At 32.2% G+C, this 24,181-nt stretch overlaps 1 pseudogene; it reads left to right on the forward strand.

The window, feature by feature from the left end:
- Nucleotides 1-22,016: 22,016 nt before the first annotated feature.
- Nucleotides 22,017-22,953, forward strand: LOC109674240 (olfactory receptor 6C3-like; annotated as a pseudogene).
- Nucleotides 22,954-24,181: the final 1,228 nt, after the last annotated feature.

A 24,181-nucleotide genomic window follows, 5' to 3' on the forward strand; every position in this document is an offset into this window, starting at 1 on the left:
CAGGGAGCTGGTATGTGGACACATGAAGTTATTTTCTTCAAAGGGGATGCAGGAACATGGGTCCCACCAGGTGCCAGGACCAATGTGAGTAGGAGAGACTTTGCAATCTCCAATACGTCTCAGTCAAGGGTCCATGCCTAGTCCCCAACAGTGGATGAATCAGTAAATATCTTAAAGAACAGTATGGATAAGTGAGGGTAAAAACAGCTCTTTTCTCCTGTCACACAGATTTTTTTACATTAACTAAACCTCTCTTGTAAGTCTTTAATGTCTCTAACCTGATAGTTGAAAGAATAAGAATCATTTGCATAGCTTGAGAAAAATATGTTCTACAACTCTGAGGTGTATTTTATATGTGAGCATGTTAAGTCATCTATTAATTTTTGTTACATCTGGTATTATTGCTTATTTAATTATGTCTTCTTAATCAATAAATGAAATATGTCAAAATCAAGGAAGTGATTAAATTATAACAAGTGTAGTTATTCAAATGAAGCATACAGAATTGAAATTATTCTATCAATAACAAAGTTAACAAATTACATGCTAATCTACCCTACTGCTCTAAGTAATTGTTACAAAATAATGAACACTTTGTAGATAACTTGATAAAGAATATGAGTTTCAAAACTACAAAAAACAGACAAGTTGGGAAATATTACTGCAGTAAAATTGCGTAATTTGTTGCTTTTGTACAGTTTGTTAAATTACTTAAAATATACAAAGAAAAAGTGCTTGTAGTAGGTTTGTGGGTAAACACATTGAAAATATCTGATGGAACATGTCATGAATATCAAAGATCTGAAGGACATGAAAGACTGGTAGGAAGCGTAATAAGCATTCTGTATGCCTACATGTGCTCCTATTATTCTTAATTCTCATAACATGAAGCATATATTAATATTAAGAGTGAAATTAAAAATAAGTTGAAAGTACTTTTCTGATTTTAAAGATATGAACTCTTTTTTAGTCATCCATTCCTCTTCTCTGCTGTCAGAAATGTAAAAATGAATAAAATATGAAAAATAGGATCAAAGAATTTTCCACTGTGGAATAGCTCAGTCTGATAATTAACCAAACCCAATGGAATTGAGAATAAATAATCTCCTGGGTGGGGAATGAGTCCATGCTTGCATTAAGAAAATGAAGTTTGGTCAACAGGAAACCAGGCTAAGGTATCAGCTGACTGGAGCAGTTTGCTGTTACCTCCCTTTTTGCTTGGCTTTCAAGAAAGATGTGTGATGACATTACCACTTTTATCAAACTCTTCTCTGTTGAAATGCTTCCTTTCCTCAACCTAATCTCTCAGGAATTTATATAGCGACAATAGAAGGTAAATTGGCTTATCCTTGTATGGGATTCAATCTTTAACTTATCAAGAGAGCTTTGATACATTTCACATTCCAGAATCTTAGAATTTTCAGAACTAACAGCAGTAGATTTTTTAGTTCAGGCCAGTAAAATGTTTCTTTTTGTATGGGAAAATAAAAGCTATGAAGGAAAATGTTTTCTACTAGACCTGAGACTGCTAGAAATTGTACCTTAATTTCAAGCTGTACTTTTTCTGTGAGAGACATTTATGTAATAGATGTCTCTTGAATTATACTATTAAAACATTTCATGTTTTAAGTACATAAAAACAAACTTGTGATTATACTTCTGATTGTTTTCATGCAACATATAAAATGTATGTTTTGTATTCATAGTGAATGGTATTTTTGTTCTTTATTGAAAAGTTTATTTTGTTAGAACCAATTGCAACTATTCTCAAGTTATAACTTTAACACATTTCTATCTATTAATTATAGATTTTTATGTTTCAGCCACTGTTCAAACCACAACAAATGTTTCCATCTTTAATCTGACACTTTTAATGATAGATGAATGACAAAATATGTATATTTCTTAAGGAAAACTATACCATTGACAAAAACAAAATAAAAGAGGGAAAATTGTCCACTACCAGGTTTGATACATAAACTCTGTGGTTCTACTAGACAACTAAGTTGAGGATGACTACTGTCATATGTCCTTCCTTTATGTTATATGAAGAAAGTCACACAAGAAATAAACTGATAACATGTCATAGACAAAATGCTACTTTCCACTTATAAGGAGAAGACAACAGACAAAAGTCATCTCTGTTACATTTCAAAGCCTTGAAGCCTCTATGATATATACCCTATTGAATGTTTTATTTATTCTAATTAGTCTTTGGTAAGGGAATCAATGCTGAATTCTGGCATAAAGAACTTCCTTACAAGTTCATTTTTTGTCCTCAGGCAAATTTAAGAGTAATAAAATGAATAACCACAAACAGTCAACTGCTAAATAAAATACCATGGAGGACAATGACATAAATGAAATGGTATGTTGTAGAACTAAATTTTTCAGGTCTCTTTGCATATTAATTTCTCTTTTCTCTACTTTCTTTCCCATAATTAAGACTTTCCCTTGCTTACAAGCAAGGCAGCTCTATGCAGTGTATTTCTATTGTCACAAACACAATTAGTTCCATAGTCATATTTCAAAGAATACATGTTAAGCATAAAAGTTATCATAATTTTTACAAAAATTGCTAATTGTACCAGGAACAATGCTCACATCTGTAATCCCAGTTACCTGGGAGATGGAGAAAAGACGGATCAAGTTAAAAGCCAGCCCAGGTAAAAATTTTGTGAGACCCAGTCTCAACAACAATATAACACTAGGTCTGGTGTGCTCACCTGTCATCCCAGCTATACAGGAATCACAAGGAAGATTACATTCCAGGCCAGTCAAGAGAAAAATATGACATCCTATTTAAAAAAAAAAAAAAGAACACTGAGCCCTTTCTGTTCCAACACCTTCATAGTAGGTACTAATTTCCACCAAGAAAATTTTAAAGTTTGTAAATGACATCAGAACTAAAAGTAAAATTTAAATTTCAGATGTAAAAGCAAGCAATCTTAGAAACTGATAAACAAGTTCTAAATATTCAACCTACAAATAGTGCTAACAAATATGGTAGAAATCTGTTACTCAAATGTGTATATCACAAAAGAAGAATTGATTATATGCTGGTTTCATGTAGAATCACTGACGATGATTTACACATGTATACCTGTGAACATGCTTACTTTTCGACTACAAGCTGTGTATATGTTTTCTCTTTTATAAGAGGGATCAGGTATCATGAAATTCCCACAGGGAAAGGCCTTTAGCTGCATTTCAATTTCAATATTTACTTGTTTTACATTAAATTCAATATTTGATTTCTGTTTTCACCTCAGATTTTGTGTAAAGAAAAAAATTCAGCATAAGAAACCACACTGTGATCCCAGAGTTTTTGCTCTTGGCCATATCAGACAACCCAGAACTTCAGGTTGCAACTTTTATCTTTTTATTTTTGTCTTATCTATTAAGTGTCACTGGAAACCTAACCATCATCATGCTGACATGGCTAGACTCATGTCTAAAGAGGCCTATGTATTTCTTTCTCCAGAATTTCCCCTTCTTAGAATTATATTCATGAGTGTTTCCAACCCCAGATTTTTGTGGTCAATAATTACTAAAGTCCAGACCATTTCCTATAACAACTCTTTAGCTCAATTATTCTTCTTCATCTCCATGGTATGTCTGAATTCTTTCTTCTGACTACTATGTCCTATGATCATTATGTTCCATCTGCATGCCTCTGCATTACACCACCATCATGAATAGGAAAATTTGCACCCTTCTTGTCTTCACTTCTTGGCTGTCAGGATTTATGAGCATTTTCCCACCACTCATGCTTATCCTCAAGTTAGATTTCTGTGCTTCCAATGTCATTGATCACTTTTCTTGTGACTATTCCCATTTTACAGCTCTCATTTTCAGACACATGGTTGTTTGAGAGGATTGGCTTTTACTTTGCCTTTGTTTCTCTGTTGTTCACACTGGCATTAGTGATTCTGTCCTACATATGCGTCATAACCACCATATTGAGAATTCCAGCTGCCACCCAAGGAAAAAGGCTTTCTCTACCTGTTCCTCTCACTTGATTGTCATCTCCATCTCTTATGGATGCTTCATACTCATATATGTCAAGCCTGCAGCACTAGAAACACCACCATTGACCAAAAGAGTACCTGTTCTCAACACTTCAGTTGCTCTCATGTTGAATCCTTTTTTCATACCTTGAGAATACAGCAAGTAAAACATGCCTTCAGAGACTTTTTTCATAAAATAGTGTTTTATAGAAGAAAATGAAAGTATGTACTGACATGAATGAATGCCATTGTGAGAATTCAATAATGCAGAAATGACATTTCAGTCACCCTCTCTCTTTCTCTATCCATCTCACACCTTCCTGCAATGGTGAGGTTATTGGCTTCAGATTTGTTTTTAAGATGAAAGCGACTATGTTGTGTCTTCTTTGAAACTATTTGTTGTTCCCATGTAACTGTTGATTTAGAATTTTGAGTAGAACACCAGTGGACTTAGAACACAAGTCTTTTTGCTGGCTAGTCTTAATAATGATACAGTTTTATCTTATAATAGCTTATAGGAGTAAACATTGTTTTAGTGTCTTTCTGTTAAACTTTCTCTTTGCTTTTAAAACTTATGTGAAATATGAAATAAATGATACATCTGATCTCTAATTATTTTCCAATTCTTTCCATTTATTTAAGGAAACTTACTATTCAATTCCAACTTAAAAAGTTAAAAATTCATAACATTCTATATTTCCTAATTATGCTTTAAGCATAACTTATGTATAGTTTTATTTCTCTTCCCTACATTTTTTGTTTATAAAAATATATGATAAATGGGCTGAAGGCATGGCTATATTGGTGGAATATCTACCTAAGCAAGCAAGAATTCCTAAGTTCCGACCCTAGTGTTGCCAAATAAAAAAATGCTATCTATAATCTATCTTTCTATTTATAATATGCAATAAATTATACAATATTTGTGAAAAAATATGAGTATTTGGGTAGTAGTCATAATTACTCTTCCTTAACATGGAAATCTGATAAGAATTTCCTAAACACTACTATCATTCATATAGAAAGCACTTATTCTTAATAGAAAAGCACTTATTTCTTAGTAGGAAGCACTTATTTCTAGTAGAAAACTAGGTGCTTTCTACATCAGAACTTATTGAATCTTCATGGTTATATGGCAAAATAGACATAATTATGTCTTTTTCTATTAATCAAATTAAATAATTTATGTGTTCTAAGTCATATCTTACTTAATTTTTGTGGTTGCATGGCAAAATAGACCTGGTTATCTCTCTTTGTAAATAAAATGGAATGATTCAAAGTTTCTTATCTCAGTCTTAAAAATATCCTTTGATTCTTCAAACTTACTGTAGTATTTAATGTAGTTTCTTCACTTTGGGCATCAAATAAACAGCTCATATCACACTGCATTCATTTGGAGAGTCATTGCTAATATTATTCAATGCTATGGATTTGGGAAAAGCAGAATGGGGATGTTTTCACAATGAAAACCCTAAAGACACTTTGTAGCTATCTTATTTAACAGATTCTGAATGTCTCTGTTAATTTTCCTTTCACATGGTTCAAAAATCAGTATCTGATTTTTTGCAGTTAAGTAAGCACTAATTTTGATAAAAAGGACAGAAGGGAATGAGAGCTTCATAATAACTTGATGTTCAGAAAAGTTGAGTAACTTAACAAAGTCACTGAGCAATCATAGCCAATAATAGCATTATTTAAAAAAAAAACTAGTCTTTGTTCTATTTTTGCAGCTTTTACCAAGGACCTGAACAATCTTATTGAAATGTTTAGGTTATTTGAACATAACTATATAATTATAATATATAAATGAAGGTAGGTAGGCATATAAATTATAACATAACCAATCCAATCACAAAATACTTCTATTATAGTTGTTGTGTAGCAATAATTTGAGAGTGAGGAAACTATATAATGTGAGCAGTTTTATGGTGGTAAAAATTCTTAAAGGAGAACATGAATGCTTTTGCCACAATGTAGTAGACTTCCATGTGAAAAAAGGCCATGGATCTTCAGGAAGATGTCCACATTAAGAATTAAGGTTCTGTATTTGGTTGTGATCTCTGAAACAAAAACTAGTGTCAAGAAGTAGGGGGGGAAGACTGTCATATTTGATGATGTTATTAGCTTGTTATTAATTTCTTCTCTATTTTGTGGGTCACTCTCTTCCAAGCTTTCTTTTCCAATTACATATGTGTGTGTACATATATATATTAGACTATATAAACTATGTATATATATATATATATATATATATATATATATATATATATATATATAAAACATACATAAAGGATATATATCTTTTACGGCAATTTTAATTTACCAAATTGGTCATCTTGAGCTGGTTGTGGAGAAAAACTCATAACACATTAAGAACCCCATGCCACATATGATCAATGGAGAAATCATGCCATGTATTTTTGCTCTTTCCTCACTACAATCAAAGAAATACAGCCACTCTGTTTAAAATGAGAAAGTCAATACAGAAACATCAACAATAAAAGTAAACTAGTTCAGTAGAAGAGAGAGGGAATTTTTTAAAAGATGTTGGGTTCCCTCGATTATGATAATTTCATTGGCCAATACTTTCACTATTCCATTCATTTTGGATGTTATTAAAGCTATATGAAAATCATATATATCATAGATGGTAGTGGTAGAGTCAAATTTCAGCATTGATCCAATGCTTAACAGCTCAACTTTTAATAAGTAGCTTAATAGTTTATGTTGGGATTTTATTTTGAAACATGACATATTGAAACATATATAAAGTGGTTAGTATGTTTTGTTGTACTACATCAATTTACTCATTTTCAATTAATTAAAGCAGAAAATTGTTGTTTTTGTGTTTTTAGTAAAATATAGGCTATATAGTATTATGTTTAAGGTACATGCTTTAATTTTAATTCTTCTGAGATTTTATATAATGTTTTCAAGCTTTATGAATTAATGGAAGATACACAGTCTCTCTGAATGTCAATGGCTCATTTGGAGATAAGGATACAATTTAATAGCTATTAAATAACTCATCCCAAGTCAGAAATCTATTAAGTGGCCCACTCATCTTTTTAATCTCTCTAATGGCAAAATCCATATATCTTCTGTAATACTAAATTTACTTTATAATGTCCTACATAAGAAATTGACATTCTTTTAATGTAACACATTTATTAATTTATTTCCTTTCCCTTCATTGCTTAAATTATAGTTAATGAATTGAAAGTGTGTAGTTTTGAGTGGACATTTACCTTACAGACATGAATGCTGCTATTTTTGAAATTATTATTTCATGTGATTCCATGTTCTGTTTCTTCCTTGATTTGTTTCTATACAGACTGATATGAATGTTAAGAGCTTAACCTGTTCATCATTATTGAAATTAATTAATACAACATTCAAATTTCTCTAGAGAAAACCTTCCAAAATAATTGTGAAAAATATTAAAGGAAATTTTTAATAAAAATAAGTCTACTTACCACTCAGTGGGTTCTCCTGAGCAATCTGTTTAATTCAAGCCAACAGAAATTCTCAAAGGAACTCATATGTCATGACTGAGGACCCACAAAGCTTAAGCAATAAAGAAGTGATCTTTTGTGTAATTGTGAAGCTGAGCTGGATATTACCCACACACTGAATTAAATAATTATTCTTTTCAATAATGTGTAAATCTAAACTCTGAACAACTTGAAATAGGAAAAAGTAGGAAGAAAAATTTGACATGATCAATATCTTTGGAGCTATGCTCCATGAAATTTTTCTAAAGATCAATATGAATCTTAAATGAAGGGAAGAGAATTGAGTCAATATAGAAAAAGTTGAAAAATCTTGATGTTCAAAGTTATTGCGTTAGTAAGTCCACCCAGTTCAATATAAACATAATTAAATATAACACACACACCAGAAATAAAATAAAGCTATTGAAAGTCTCTTATGTCAGTCTCTTTGAGCCTTCACACTTAGTGTAACCTTTAATGTAGAGTTTGTTTTTCACCTTGCTTATCAAATATGCCCATGTTATACTGCATTTTTTTTGGAAAGTCATTGTTAAAATTTATTTGATGCTGTGGATTGGGGAGGGCAGGATGGGGATGTTTCCAGAATGAAAGCCCTCAAGATGCTTTATAGCTAACTTTTTTTAAAGCTATTGAAGATTGTTGTTAACACCACTCCTGGGGATATACCTGAAGGAATGTAAGTCAGATTACTCGAAAGGCACCTGTAGTCCCATGTTTATTGCAGCAGTATTCACAGTAGCTAAGATATGGAAACAGCCAAGATGCCCCATACTGATAAATGGATTGTCATAATAAATAATAAATGTGATATTTATACCCAATGGAATTTTACTCAGCAAAAAAGAAGAATGAAATTTTGTTATTCACATGTAAATATCATCTTAAGTGAAGTTAGTCAGGCTGAGAAGGCCAAAAGCTGCATGTTCTCCCTCATATGTGGATTGTAGATGTAAAACAAAAGCAGCAATGTAGCACAGTTCACACTAAGGGGAAGCTGTAGAAGGCAGGGAAAAGGCAAGGGAAGGAAACTAAAAACTTGAATGTGATTGCTTTGCTCACTATACAGGAATGAATATAAACATTTTAAACTGGCCAGGGTCACCATGGGAAGGGGACTAGGGAAGAATGAAGAAGACTGGAAGTGGCAAATCAACTGGAGACGTAATTGAGAACAGCACAAGGAAACTCCCTGTGTAGCTATCTTTATCTCAAACTAGCAAAAATATCATGTTTCTCCTTTTTGTGTGTGTAGTATTTCTTCTACAAAATCAGAGAACAGGAGGGTGGAACAGATTCAAATGTGGGAGGCAGGGAGAGTGGTTGCACCAGTGAGAGAGGGGAGGTGGCAGGGGAAAGGGATAGGAGAATGAATATGGTGTCAACAAGGTATACATATGTATGTAAGTGTACAAATGATACCTGTTGAAACTGTTTCAGGAATAGGGGGAGTGGGAATGGGGAAAAGCAGTGGAGGGTGAGAATTCAAGTATGATGTATTTAATATATTGTAAGAATGTTTGTAAATGCTACAATGTGCCCACACCCAGCACAACAATTAAAAAAAACTCATTGTTAATCTTCATTATCAATGTCTAAAAGAATCAGTCTCTGATTCTTTGTAAGGCATATGAGAAGTAATTTTGATGAAATGGGTAGATGGAAATGAGAGCTGAATAATCTAAACCATGTTCTTCTAAGAGAAAATATGGATATTCATTGAGAAAGAAAGAACTGAAGCTATGAGTTAAATGCTTGAGATATTCTTCATCCTCTCTCCAAATACAGTCTTGGAATAATTTAAGGCTGTAGGAATTATATACACCACATTTAATACTGTCTTCTATTCTTTCAAAGGAATAGAATGCTCATAACTTTTTATTAAGGCAAGGTTATGTTGCAAATTAACACAATCCACTGAATTTTCATGATTAAGCTCACATAAAATCATAATATACCACTCTTAGTTTTTTATATTGGATCACCTACTGCTGGTGTTTCTTTCAACCTGCATCTCTGATCTTTAAAGAATGGTTATAGAAATATTCATTTTTTATGATGCTCTCATAAACCCCTTGAATATGGAAAGGGTGAATTCAAGTATGATATATTTGATATATTTTAAGAACTTTTGTAAATGCCACAATGTACCCCCACCCACACAACAATAATAAATAAATAAATAAATAAAATACCTGGTTGTACCATTTCTCTTATCTCTTTGTACCTTCCTTCACGGCTTTCATAAGTGTCAAAGAAAGAGCAAGCCACATTGTTATTATTCAGAAAACTATTAAAATTATCAGGAAATTTATGAAGAGAAATAGATATGGAATAAACCTGAAAGAAAGTTAAAACATCTTTTCACTATGTAATAGTAATAATAAAAATGTATATTTTAAATAGTCTCCAATATCAGAAAGTTATTGCAGGAAATTTAATTTTGATGCTAAAACCACATTTTGACTATTTGATAAAAGGTACTCTGTGATTTTATGGTGTTAGGAAAAGTTCATGCTATTAACCAAAAACAAACTCTGATGAAGTAAGAATGACACTACTTGAATACAAGTAATGATAGTTGAAGAGATGGATTGTAAAGAAATGGTAGGAAATAATTCATAAGTAATGTTGAGTTTTCCTTATTTATTTATTTATCTCTAAAATATAGTTTCTCAGGCTTGGAGTGTGGTGCCACTGGTAGAGGACTTGCCTAGCAAGCACTAGACCCTGAGTTCAATCCCAATACTATAAAAAGTGGTTTCTCTTATATATCCTTTGTTTTTTATTTTATTTTATCAGTTTTGGATTTATTTACATGTGTATACTTTATCCTTTGTTTTAAATTTGATAAACATAGGAAATTTGGGTCAAGTACATAAATACATTTTGCACAGTAAACAATTAGAAAATACATCTTGTAAAACCTCAGTACTGTCCAAGCTAGAATGTGGCATAAAATAGAGAACTGTGACTGATGGCAGCATGTGATTTAGCAACAAACTCAACATTAACTAACTAAGCACATGTTTCTTTTAACTAACTACAACTATATTTGCCATTGGAATATGTTGAAATAGATTTGAACATATTCCAATTTTCAAGAATGTACAGTCACGGTAGATTTCCTGGCCCAGTCTAAGTGTGCTGATTTGGGAAGAATAAGTACAAGGTTCTCAGGGCACTATGCATTGGATATTATTCCTACTGTCATTTACATAAGAAAAACAGTGTGGTGAAAGAAAATAAGAAATAAGAAAAATGGTGGGGTGTAATTACAATGTGCAATGTACTAATTTCAATGCCTGTCAAATGTATACATGTGTCTATTTATCTATATATGTACATACACATAAAAAGAGATCTATAGATAGTATGTAGAGAGATACAGATTTCTTCAAGCTTCATAATTACTTTCAAAAATTTGTTACTAATAAGAAGCAAAAAAACTAACTAGCCATGAGTAGTAATGTTCATTTGCTATGAAGCTATGAATATCTACCCTGACTCAAATCCAGTATTTAAATCCTACCTGAAGATCAGAGAGGTAGAGTGGTTTGCATGCATGTGTGTGCATGTGTGTACGTCTGTGTGTGGTGTTGATGGTGGTAGTGATATGGTAGGTGACAGAGATGAAAGAGGTCAGCACCATGTAGACAAGGTAAAAGAACAGTGCTAAGCATCACTTGCCTAAATGGGATTGGTACTTCATTTTTTGTTGTCATTATTGTCCTTATGCAATTCTGTTGGCGTTAAATATATTTATTGCTATTTATCTAAGATGCAGCCTCTTACACAAGATGCCATCCAAGTCCCAAGTTTTCCAGTTTAGTGATTAGTGAACATTTTCTCCATTGAACAATCTATATTGTTTAATAAAATGTTAAGCACTTTCCAAATGTTTCATATATATGAAATTGTTTAATACTCACAATTATTCTATGAGATTAACTTGTGTACAAAAGAGGAAACTATATCTTGTTATGATAGGGTACCTAAGCATAGAGAAATGATTTTCAGAACTAGTAAGTGGCTTGAATTCAAAACTGGATAGCTTTCTGCTTTCCTATATCCATATCTGTGGTAATATCATTTGAGAAACTACTTTAAATGAAAAGCATTAAAGCTTATTGTCTAAAATATAAATAATTATGGTAATTCTACCTCTAGTTTCTTAAGGAATATCCATACTGATTTCCATACTAGCTGACTAATTTACATTTCAACCAACCATGTGCAAGCATCTTAGCCAGCATTTGTTGTTGTTTGTTTTCTTAATGAAAGTCATTCTGACTGGGACAAGATGGAATTTCAATGATGTTTTGATCATCCCCAAGTAGTCCCCATTTTACACTCCTGTCATTCATGTTTTAACGTCTACATTCACTATTCTTAGCCATAAAGAAAATTCTATCTCACCTCAGTAAGAATGGCTATCATCAAGAAAATAAACAACACCAAATGTTGGCAGAGGTTAATGAGAAAAGAACCCTTATATACTGTTTATGGGAATATAAATTAGTGTAACCACTATGAAAGTTTCTCACAAATCTAAAAATAGAACTACCATATTATCCTGCTATACCACTCCTGGGCATATCTGAAGGAATATAAGTCATAATATAATAGAGATACACACTCATAAGTGTAACAGTACTGTTTACAATAGCTAAACCTATGGAATCAACCAAGGTTCCCATCAACATGAATGGATAAAGAAAATGTGTTATATATTCATATACAATAGAGTATTATTCAATTATATAAAAGAATGAAATTATGTTGTTTGCAAGAAACTAGAGATGAACATGTTGAGCAATATAAGCTAGACTAAGAAAGAAAACATCAAATTTCTATATCTAGAGTCTACACCTTAAAAACTGGAAAACACTTTTAAACAATCTTTGCATCAAGGAAGAAATGAAGAAGGGAATATAAAAAAGTAGGTTAAGGCAAATAAAAATACATCATACCAAAATTTATGAGATGCAGTTTTAAGAAGGGTTTGTTTAGGGGGAGTTGCAGTAAATGCAGTAGAAACAAGATCTCAAAAAAACAGTCTAACTTTATGCCCAGTGCAGTTTTAAGAAAAATTATGTGAGTCCAAAGTTAATAGAAGGAAAAAAAAGGGATAAAATTAAAGCAGAAACAAATGAAATGGAGAACAGAAAAATAATAGAAAAAAAATCCAAAACTGATGAAAAGGTCAACAATATTGGTAAAACTAGCAAGATTCAGAAAAAAAATGAAGATCCAAATAAAGTCAACAATGAAGGAGAAGACATTTCAAGTGATACAAGAAATAAAATATCAAAGGAAATTCTCGACAGTGAAGAGATACCTACAGAAGGGGGAAAATATTTTACAAACATATATCTAATAAATGGTTAGCATCCAAAATATATAAGAAGTTCAAACAACTCCATAGGTAGCGAACAAACTGATAAAAAGATGGGCAAAGTATCTGAATAGAGATTTCTCAAAAGGGTGGCCTTTGGTAATGTGAAAAAATGTTCACCATCACTAATCATCAGAAAAACACAAATTAAAACCACAATGATATTGCAGCTCACACTTGTTTAGAATGGCTATTATCAAAAGATCAAAGTTAGGTGTTGGAGAGGGTGGGAGAGAAGAGAACTCTTGCACAATTTTGGTGGAAATGTAAGTTACTGCAGGCAGTATGCAAAACAGTACAGAAAATCTTCAAAAAAATGAAAATGGAACTACTATGTGACACAGAAATCCTGCTCTTGGGTATAGGGTCCTAAGGAATGAAATCAATTTGTTGAAGAGATATTGCATTTCCATGCATGTTCATAGCCAGGACACAGAATTAACTTCCATCAATTCCCTCATCAGTGGGTGTATATTCACAATGGAATACTACTCAGTCTATAAAAATATAGAAATCTTGTCATTTGTGACAAATGGATAAACTTAGATTATATTAATCAAAATATACCAAGCACAGAGAGATGAATGCTGTGTAATCTAATTTATATTTTAAATCTAAGAAGTTGAACTCATAACAGTAGAGAAGAACAGTGGATAACATTGGATAGGAGTGGAGGATTAGAAAGATGTTAGCCAAAGGATACAAAATTTCAGTTAGGAGGAATAAATTCAAGAGACCTATTGTACAACTTGATGACTATAGTTAATAATAAGAATGTATTTGCTTTTGTCAGCTTTCCACTTCTGTAATGAAATATCAGAAATAATCAAGTTATAGTTGGACACAGTGGCTCATGCTTATAATCCCATCATCTTGAGTCATCCAATCATGGTTGGAGGCCAGGCAGAACAAAAGTTAGGAACCCCCATCTCAACCAACAAGAAGGGATTAATGGTGCACATCTGTGATCCCAGAGACACAGGAGGCAATTGGAGGATCATTGTTTAAGGCCACTCCTGACAAAAATAGGAGACAATACCTAAAAAATAATAGCTAAAATAGGGCCAGAGACATGGCTCAAGTGGTAGAGCACCTGACTAACAAACACACAACTCTGAGTTCAAACCCCAGGACCTCCAAAAAGTAATAATAATAATGATCAACTTATAAAGAGATAAGGTTTATTTTTGCTCACATTTTGGGAAGTCTCAATCCATGACTGATTGGTCCCATTGCTTTCAGCCTATCCATGTGTTAGAGAAAACAAGCACTTATCTCAAGGCTAGGAACTAAACAATGGAAGTGGATGGTGTCCTGTCTTCACTTTCAAACACATGCCCCCAGTGACTGAAAAACATTTCACTAAAACACTCCTCTAAAGGTTTCCACTGCCTCCTTCTAGTACCAAGCTGGGAACCAAATCTCTAACACAAAATTGTGGTGATACTTATCCAAACTATAGCAATCTCGTATTTTTGAAAATGCTACAAGTAGATTTTATGTGTTCTTACCACAAAATGATAAGTGTGTGAAATAATGCTTAATGTTAATTAGTTCAATTTAGTTATTTCAGTGTATACATATTTCCAAACATTTTGAATAAATTAAACATACTTATTTTGTAATTAAAAACTTAAAATTTAAAAATAAAGTTAAAAAATCAATAACTCTATAAGTAGGCTAAAGATATGAATTAATATTTTCCAGAGAAGATACACAAATGGTCTATAAGTATATGAAAAGATGTTCAATGCCACTGATCTTCAGGAAAAACCAAATCAGTCTTACAATGAGATGTCATTTCACACTTGAAAGTATGGTTATTATTAAAAACAAGACAAGTTTGGTGAGAAAGTAGAGAAATGAGAATACTTGTACATTGGTTGGTGTGAATGAAAAATTGTACAGCTACTGTGGAATGTAGTATGGAGGTTGTCAAAAAATTTTGAAAAATGGAATGACAATATAATCCTTCTATTCCACTCTGATTTTTTATCCAAAAATACTTGAAATCGGGATTTTTGAAACGATGTTATTATTCACATATTTATTTAGTTAAGAGGTGTAAGCACCCTAAATGTCCATTAACTGATGAATGGACAAAAAATGGCATATGTTTATTATGGAATGTTACTCTTTCTCAAAAAAAGAAAAATATTATGCAGTATGTGGCAATGAACTTTGAAGATGTTACACTGAGTGAAATAACTCAGTCACAGAAGGGCAAATATTGCATTATTTCCTTTTCATAAGGTATCTAAAACAGCCAAACTCATACTCAGAGAGTAGTTTGGTGAGTGACACCACTTTGGTGAGAACTTGCTAATAAACAGGCCTAAAATTTCAATTCCACAAGATGAGTAAGTTCTAGCATCTGACGTACAATGACATTATGCCTACAATTAAAACATTATGCCTATAATTAAAATTGGTTGTATTTTCAAAACTTTATTAAGTGGGTAGCTCCCATGTTTGGTGTGTTTATAATGAAGTTTGGGGGTTTTATGCTGTGGCAAAAACATTATTGGTTAATAAAAACAATGCTTTGTAGGAAAATAATTTTCAATTTTGTTTATAAACAAAAAATGTATGTCCTTTCTATCCATCTCCCCCCTATAAGGGAAAACATGCATCTTCTGTGTCTCTACTGTATCCTGTCTTATGTTCTATTGGGTAGATGTCCATATACAAAAACATGCACAATCATATACAAACTCAGAAGTAGAACATGTTGGTAGCAGTAGAAATAGTCTACAGAACTCAGGGAAAGAGAATGATAGGGTATCAGTAATATCCTATACCATAAGATATAAAGGTAGAGGATATTGAAAACTGGTGAAAAACATGGGGTGGGAAGTAAAGGGGTAAGGGAAGGTATTCAAAGGGATTGAAGACCAAAGTAAAGCACACCCACAGAGGGCATACATTGACTCACCCCATTGAACATCAACTTAAATATTAACAAAAATCACAACTATAAAATAGATATAGTGTGTAGGGAGTGGGAACTAGTTGGAAGGGGGAGGGTGAAGGAAGATTAAGGTGGTGGTATATGGTTGAAGGACTTCAAATACCTAGGTGAAACAGAATGAAAATACCTCTTGCAATTGCTTTAAGTGAGGTGGGGAGGTGGCTGAGAGGAAGAGACAATGGAGACAATGTAAATAATGTACAATATAAGTTTAATCAGAATTGTCACTAGGAATTCCCCTGGTATAATTAATATTTCATAATAAAAATTTACATCCTAATACACAACAAGCTTCTAAAAGGAAATTTTAAAATGTAGAAAAATTGGACCAGAATAATAGTCAAATATTTTTAAATGACAAACACAAACAGAGCTTAATAAAATAAAATTTTTCTCAACCTCATGTACCATATGAAAAATATAAATTAAAAGAAGGAAATTAAGAAAGTGAATATGGTTGATGTAGTGCTATATAAAAATGAATATAGAATTTTTAAACCAAAAGAAACCACCATAAGAAAGGGACCAAGGTAGAAAGAAGAAAAATCGAGGACATGAACCAAATTGTGCTATAATACATATAAACATGGAAGTGCCACAAGGAAACTCCCTGTGTAGCAATCTTAAAAAACCAAAAATATCATTTATTTCTTCTTTTCTTATACAAAATTGGAGAACAGGAAGGAAGAATATGCTCTGCCTGGGAGGGTGGAGGTTGGTACCAGTGAGGTGGGGGGAGATGGGAAATGGTGAAGGAGGGTGAATATGGTACAAATACTGTGTAGACATGTATGTAAATGAAAAATGGTACCTGTTGAAACTGTTCCAGGAATAGGGGGAGAAGAGATAAAGGAGAATGGTAGAGAGAGTGAATTCAAGTATGATATATTTGATACATTATAAGAATTTTTGTAAATTCCACAATGTACCCCCCACTCAGCACAACAATAAAACAATACAACAATCTAGCACTTTTTTCTTTGGATTGAAAACATCAAAGTGTTTGAACACTGTATGTTAGTGAAGCCATGGAGAAAGTATAAAGCAAAATAACCCTTAGGGGGGATTTGATAATATTTAGTGAATTCTGATATACATTTATTTATTGACCAGAAACTAACATCTTCGTGAAACAATGGAAAAATATATCATACAGCAATTCACATGTTTATGACTATCTGTAATAGCAAAAATAGAGGGAAAATACATTTCATAGAGATTCTTGTAATAATCTCTAATATATCCATACACTACAGCTATAAAAGGATAAGAGCTACCACTACAGCATGGTCCTCAGGATATATGAGTAAAGAAATGGGGGAAATATTAATTTTCACCTATTCATAGTTTTAAATTATAAACAAGGAAACAAAAGCTATAAATGAAACTAAAATAAATATAACTAAATATGTATTTTGTTTATAAATTGACAATATGAAACAAATTATTACTAATAATTTAAAATACAGTAATTGACCTATACATCCCTATGAGATTTAACTTAAAGGCAAAGAGAAAAGCTGAAAAACAAAACTTTTTTGTCATTTTGTCAGTACTGGAGTTTGAACTCAGGGCCTCACATTTGCTAGGCAGATGCTCTACCACTTCAGCCAGTCCCCAAACCCCTTTGTTTGTTATTTTTTGGTAGACTCTCAAGCTTTTGACTGGGACTGGTAGACCAAGATCTTCCTACCTATGACTTCCTGCATAGCTGGGACTAATCCAACTATGCAGGGATGTACCACCACACCCAGCCCTAAAAATAAAAGTCTTAAACTGTTGTCAGGAATGATATTGTGCGTGATAGTGTCATCATTGGTACTCTAATACTACTGTATGAGCAATGTGTAGGAAAGAAGAAATTGAAGATTAATGTGAATTTGCAATTTTATCTAATCTTTTTTCCCTTTTTTAAATTTTATCGTTTTTACATTAACTTACATGGGTATACATTATTTTCCCTCCTCCCTTTCCAGGCAGAACCTGTCCTGCCCTCTTATTTTTTGACTTTGTTATGAGAACACATAAGAAATTATAGGAAAAACAATAATTTTGCTAGTTTGAGATAGATAGCTCTACAGAGAAATTCCTGTATGGAAGTGTTGCTTCCATGCAAACATGTATCACAACCCAAATTGTTCATCTCTACCAGACCTCTTCTCTACTTCCTAGTCTGCTTCCCATAGTGGACTTTTCAGTTTAAGACTACTACAGACCTAAAACAAAGCAGAAATATTATTGGAGATGGGTCACACACTAAGGGGAGACCACCCACAGGAGGAATAGGGAAAGGGAAGGAAACCTAAAACTTGAATGTAGTTGATATACTGAATATATAAAAGTGAATATAGTAATCTTATCTAAACCTTTTGATAGCCACTGTTCTCAACATGAGGGAAAGAAGACCCAAATGCATGAAATACAGAAAGGGCTATGAAAACTCCCATAGTACTAAATTCAAATTGTGTTTTAGCATACACTTTTCAGTAATTTTAATCCTTTTTAAGAAAAACATATTTGTTTAGTGATTTGTCAATTAAAAATAAGAGGGAAGCAACCAAACTGAAAGTGTAATGTCTAGCCAGGCCCAGTATTTTACACTATAATCCCAGCTAATTAGGAGGCAGAAACTTGGCCAATCAGGATTAAAGGCCAGTTTGGGGGTACAGAAGGTAACAAGACCCCATTTCAACAAATAAAGCTGTGCATGATGACATGCAACTGTCATCCCAACTATGCCAGGTCTATCCATCTTGCCTGGGCAAAAGCAGAAGACCCTATCTCAAAAATATGCAAAGCAAAAAGTGTTGGGGTATGGTTTAAGCCATTAAGCACCTGCTTTGATGCTCAAAGCCCTGAGTTCAAACTGCAGTACCTCAGAGAAAAGGTGTAATGTCCAAAAATTTGTGAAGAGAACCTGAATCCATCCTCCCTGGCAGAAGCACTGAAACACTCCAGTGAAGCAGCCATGTCAATTTAGATTTTCCTCGTTATATTCATGTAAATCACTGTTATCTAAACCAATTAAAAAATTATGTCCATATATTCATAATGACGTCAACAAAAAATACTAGAGAACCAACTCAGAATAATGAATAGAGACCAGAGTGTGCTTTCACCTGGGCTTTTCTGTAAGAACCAGTGATCATGAACAAGCAAAGAGTAAATGAGACATTTACGCTATACTGTTTTGTAGCACATAATGAGCTAATGGATTCAGCCACCGACCACCAATGACTGCAAAGACTTTTTTTAACTGATTGAATGTGTACCTTTGTTGGAAGTATAAAATTTATTTTCTGTTGTAATCTTGCAAATAAAAAAAAATACCTACACCTGAACCTGAATTAACCCTCTAAATCTCAATTGCACTACCGGAAATCAATAGGACAAGGATGTATGAGAATGTAATCAAGTGAGTGTCTACTGGGAATTTGCCATCAAGGAATAATTACAAAATCTCTTGCTGTTTACTCATTGGGATTTTATAATAAAAATGTAACATAATTTTTATGACTTCCAAAAAACTTATTAATAAGAAGTGAGTGGATAAGTGTTTTACCCCTTATGATGTAAGCCACCTCTGTCAAAATGCTTCTTTACCAAGTACTCTTAATAGCAGCAAAATAGTTCTCAAACTTGCATGGCAATCATGATGTGCCTGCTGTATAACTTGATGCACAAGTTTTTTTTTATATCAAAACATCATATTGTACATCTCAGATGTACACTTTTTTTGCCAATCATACTTCAGAAAAGCTGGAAATAATAAAACAAAACATTATTTGGCTATTTAGATTTATTACCTTATTTAATATATTAAACATATTTAGTTATTTCATGAATATATAGAGCATTTTTATTAAATATTATTATATAATATATATTTAGTTGTATAATTATACATTAGCTATCTGTATTATCTGGTTATATATATTGTATTATCAAATATTTAAGAAACATAAAAGCATTAAAAAGAACAATTAATTATAATCCATTAACCAGAATTTCACACATGCTTATCATTTTATGGCATTTCTTCTTAGTATGTTAAAGTGATGATAACTAAGTGTAAAGAACAACATGAACCATAAAAAGAACAAGCTAATACTGCAATTAGATATTGTACTATTGTATGAGAGTTAAATTAGTTAACTATATAGTAGCATTTTATTTAATTGTGAGCAAAATGTATAGATCATAATAGTGATTCTTTGCCTTAGCATTACAGAATAATCTTTTATTTCTTGATTCCCTAACACCTAATAGAGACTCAGGATAAACAGCCAAAAGTCATATGTAGAAAATGTACATTTCAAAAAGATGTAAATGACAATTAGATTAAATTCCAGCTTTGAAAGAAAGCAGATTTCATAATCATTTCTATTGCTTATGAAATACTAGGTAACCGCTATTAATGCAGTTAAATATTTTGTAGAGGGTAGCATTGTAGGATCTCCAAGGAACATAAAAAGGAACATAACCATTCTCAAGGGTGATTCACTGTTGAGGAGAATTACGAGGCTACTAAGATATAGAAGTATGGCTTCCAGAAATCCCTCATGGTCTATAAGATTGCAGAGAATGGTCTGGACTTTGACTTGTTCCCAGGAGTTCAAATCTTCTGAGGTCAAAACAAATAGATTGAAATATTTGTGATATAAGTACAACCAGTCAGAAGCAGGATTCTAATTTTAGCCTCAATACTCATAATTCCCAGTGTTATCATGTCTTTCTCTATTCTTTCTTTAAATATTACTTTCTGAACTTCTATGTCACATTATCAAAGAGGATATACACTATTATAGAAACACACTGGTATTTCCATGTCTTCAGAGGCTTTTAACATTCCACTTTTATTTCCTGAAATATTTCCCCTCAGCTATCATAAAATAAAGAAACATAAAAATAAAATTGATTACTATGAACTTTGCTGGTATGTGACAGAAAAGCAATAATTTTACAACAGAAATGTGGTAATCTAAGATATGAAACAACAGCTGTCAGGACTTAGCAGGCCATATCTTCAGAATATTTTATCCAATACAGCATTGGAATGGGTGGGAATTGACCAAGGAGGTTAAGATGAACAGAAGAGGTTTCCTATATATGTCTGGATATCTTTACAGATGAATGGAACTGTAGAATGAGTGGTGACATGAAGAGCAAGAGTGCTAAGGAGTAAAATGTTTTTCCACAAAGTTTAATCATCAAGAAGGAGGATATTCAAATGGAAAACTCACTGTGCTGCAATCTCCATAGCACAGATACCAAGATCTAAGGCAAGTAGTTACTTTTCCAATTGTGCATCAAAGCAAACTGAAGAATGAATAGTGCATGTCCTTTAAGTTCAAAAATAAAAATGTCTATATCAAGTCATAGAAGATATCAAGTGTTAATATTCTGATAGAATTATAAGATAAACCAATAAGTAAGTGAATATGTTCCTTATTTGTTAAATAAAATAATTATATACTTATAGTAAATACACATAATATGCAGAATATTTTCATTTTATCTTCAAGGTAAGTCTAAAACATTGCTATTAAAAATAAATTTAATTAAAATTAAATAATCATTTAAAATATTTTATTCACTGAGAAAATCATTAAGTTGTTTCTTATATATAAAAAAGAATAATGAGTTGTTGCCTTAATCTTGTAATTTTCATTTTTACCATTTAATGGAATTAAAATTGTCTATTTGTGTTTCCAGGTTGTAGTTCCTGTCTAATGTATGAAACATGGGAGAAGGACAAAACTGCACATTTTATATGACAGTTTCAACAAAAAAGGTAATTAATGTCAAATTAATGCATTAATTGGACACAAAATAAGAATTAGTGATTTCATTCACCATCTCTCTGTGCTGTGACTTAGTATAAGAAGATTTCCTAACATCTGTTCGTTGTAAGAGAATTTGCAAATAGCTAGACTCACAAATATTTATTAAAACCATGTAAAGAAGGTAGCTCAAATAAAATTGCCAGAAGTTGTAGAGATATTTTAGAATTTTATCAATGAGGATGATATTGATTATAATGAATCATATCTTTAATGTTCTTTAATTCTCTTTTTCTCTAAGTAGCTGTAAAAGAGGAGGAGGAGAGGAGATGAGATAGAGTAATGAACCACACAGTGATCACAGAGATTGTCCTCCTAGGCCTTTCTGATGATCCTGACCTTCAGATTGTGATTTTTCTATTTTTATTTGTCACATATATGTTAAGTTATCACTGGAAACCTGACTATCATCACTCTGACCTTGGTGGATTCCCATCTACAGACGCCTATGTATTTCTTCCTCCAAAATTTCTCTTTCTTAGAAATCTCATTTACAACTGTGTGCATCCCCAGGTTTCTGGGGGCTATTATCACCAGGGATAAGACAATTTCCTATAACAATTGTGCAGCCCAACTCTTTTTCTTTATCTTCATTGGGAGTGACTGAATTTTACATTCTAACTGCCATGTCCTATGACCGCTATGTTGCCATCTGCAAGCCCCTTCATTATACAACCATCATGAGCAGGAAGCTCTGCACCCTGCTTATTCTGTGTGCCTGGTTGGGTGGATTTCTGACCATATTCCCACCCCTGATGCTTCTGCTACAGCTGGATTACTGTGCTTCCAATGTTATAGATCACTTTGCATGTGACTATTTTCCCCTCTTGCAACTGTCTTGCTCAGATACATGGATCCTAGAAGTAATTGGTTTTTACTTTGCTCTGGTTATTCTGATGTTCACTTTAGCATTAGTGATTTTATCTTACATATATATTATCAGTACAATTTTGAGAATTCCATGAGCCAATGAGAGAAAAAAAGCTTTCTCCAGCGTTCCTCTCACGTGATTGTCATCACCCTCTCTTATGGAAGGTGCATATTCATGTATGCTAACCCCTCTGCAAAAGAAAAGGCATCATTGACCAAAGGGGTAGCTATTCTCAACACCTCTGTGGCCCCCATGCTGAAACCTTTTATTTATACCTTGAGGAACCAGCAAGTGAAACAAGACTTCAAAGATGTGATCCACAGAGTAGTATTTTCTGCAAATAAATGAAGTAAAAAGTAAAAAGGAATTAAGCAAACTCTTAAAATTTCTAAATATCTGTATTAAGTATCCTTGTTCTCTTACAGTTTCTTTATATGTCAGAATATAATTTTGTATTTTTCTGGTACATTTCTTCTTTTTTCATACTCAAGTAGATCCAATACATTATTTACTGAGTTATTTAGAAAATGTATTTCCCCTACATAATTTTCTTGAAATAATGTGAATTTATTTAAGACATGCTCTATGATGTGATATATTTAGGTAATTGTACTTCAAATGTAAAGCTTCAAACTTTGTGTAATATCTTTTACATTTTCAATCACAATATTGACAGTTTCATACCATTTTTAGACTATGCATGTTCTGTATCTTTGTTTATTAAATTCAATACCACAGGTAATATGTTCTATTGTGTTTCATCTTAAATGGAGAGTTTTGTGAATTTTAAGGTGTATCTCTTATTTTCTCAATAAATCAAGTGAGTTCCTCATTCAAAATACAAAAATAAATTTAGGATGCATTGTAATTATTTTAGTCATATCGGCAGCAGTTCAATAATTTACCTTTTGACTTGAAATATCATTTACTGATTCATGGTTATATTCAAGGAGAATTTCAACTTCATTCAATAATCAGTCTTTTGACTTAAAGTATCACTTACTGATTAATAGTTGTATTGCAAGACAATTTCAACTTCAAATGTTTATTAGTCTTTTATTTCTCCCAATTAATGTTGATTAGAAAGCTTTAAGTCTGACACTTTTTATTTATAAATTTATAACATAATGTAACTTTCAAACTGAAATACAAAAATGATTCTAATACTTACAAAAGTGTGTTGTAGAGATTTTATTTCTCTACAATTTCTCTAAAATTTCAAAAAAGTTTTAGTCTTTGTACCTCAACTATCTGCAGAGATCTGGAAATAAAACATCCTAATACAAGAAAATACATCTGTTTGAGGAATTTAATTTTAATGAATATTTGTGATGCTTAAGATTAACATGTGACTTTAATTTAGGTATTTTCAAGTATCATATACCTATTACTTTCATTTGTAATTTAAAAATGTGTCTGATGAAGAAATAACAGTGTTGGAAAGGATTTGTTCTTGACTTCATGCAGATCTAAATAAGAGAAAAAAATTTAAGAATAATTGATCATAACATAATTTTATGTGTTATTATCTGTAGATATTGCACATGTTCATCAATATATTGAGATCTGAATGATA

This window comes from Castor canadensis, chromosome 8, assembly GCF_047511655.1.
Source record: "Castor canadensis chromosome 8, mCasCan1.hap1v2, whole genome shotgun sequence".
NCBI lineage: Eukaryota > Metazoa > Chordata > Mammalia > Rodentia > Castoridae > Castor > Castor canadensis.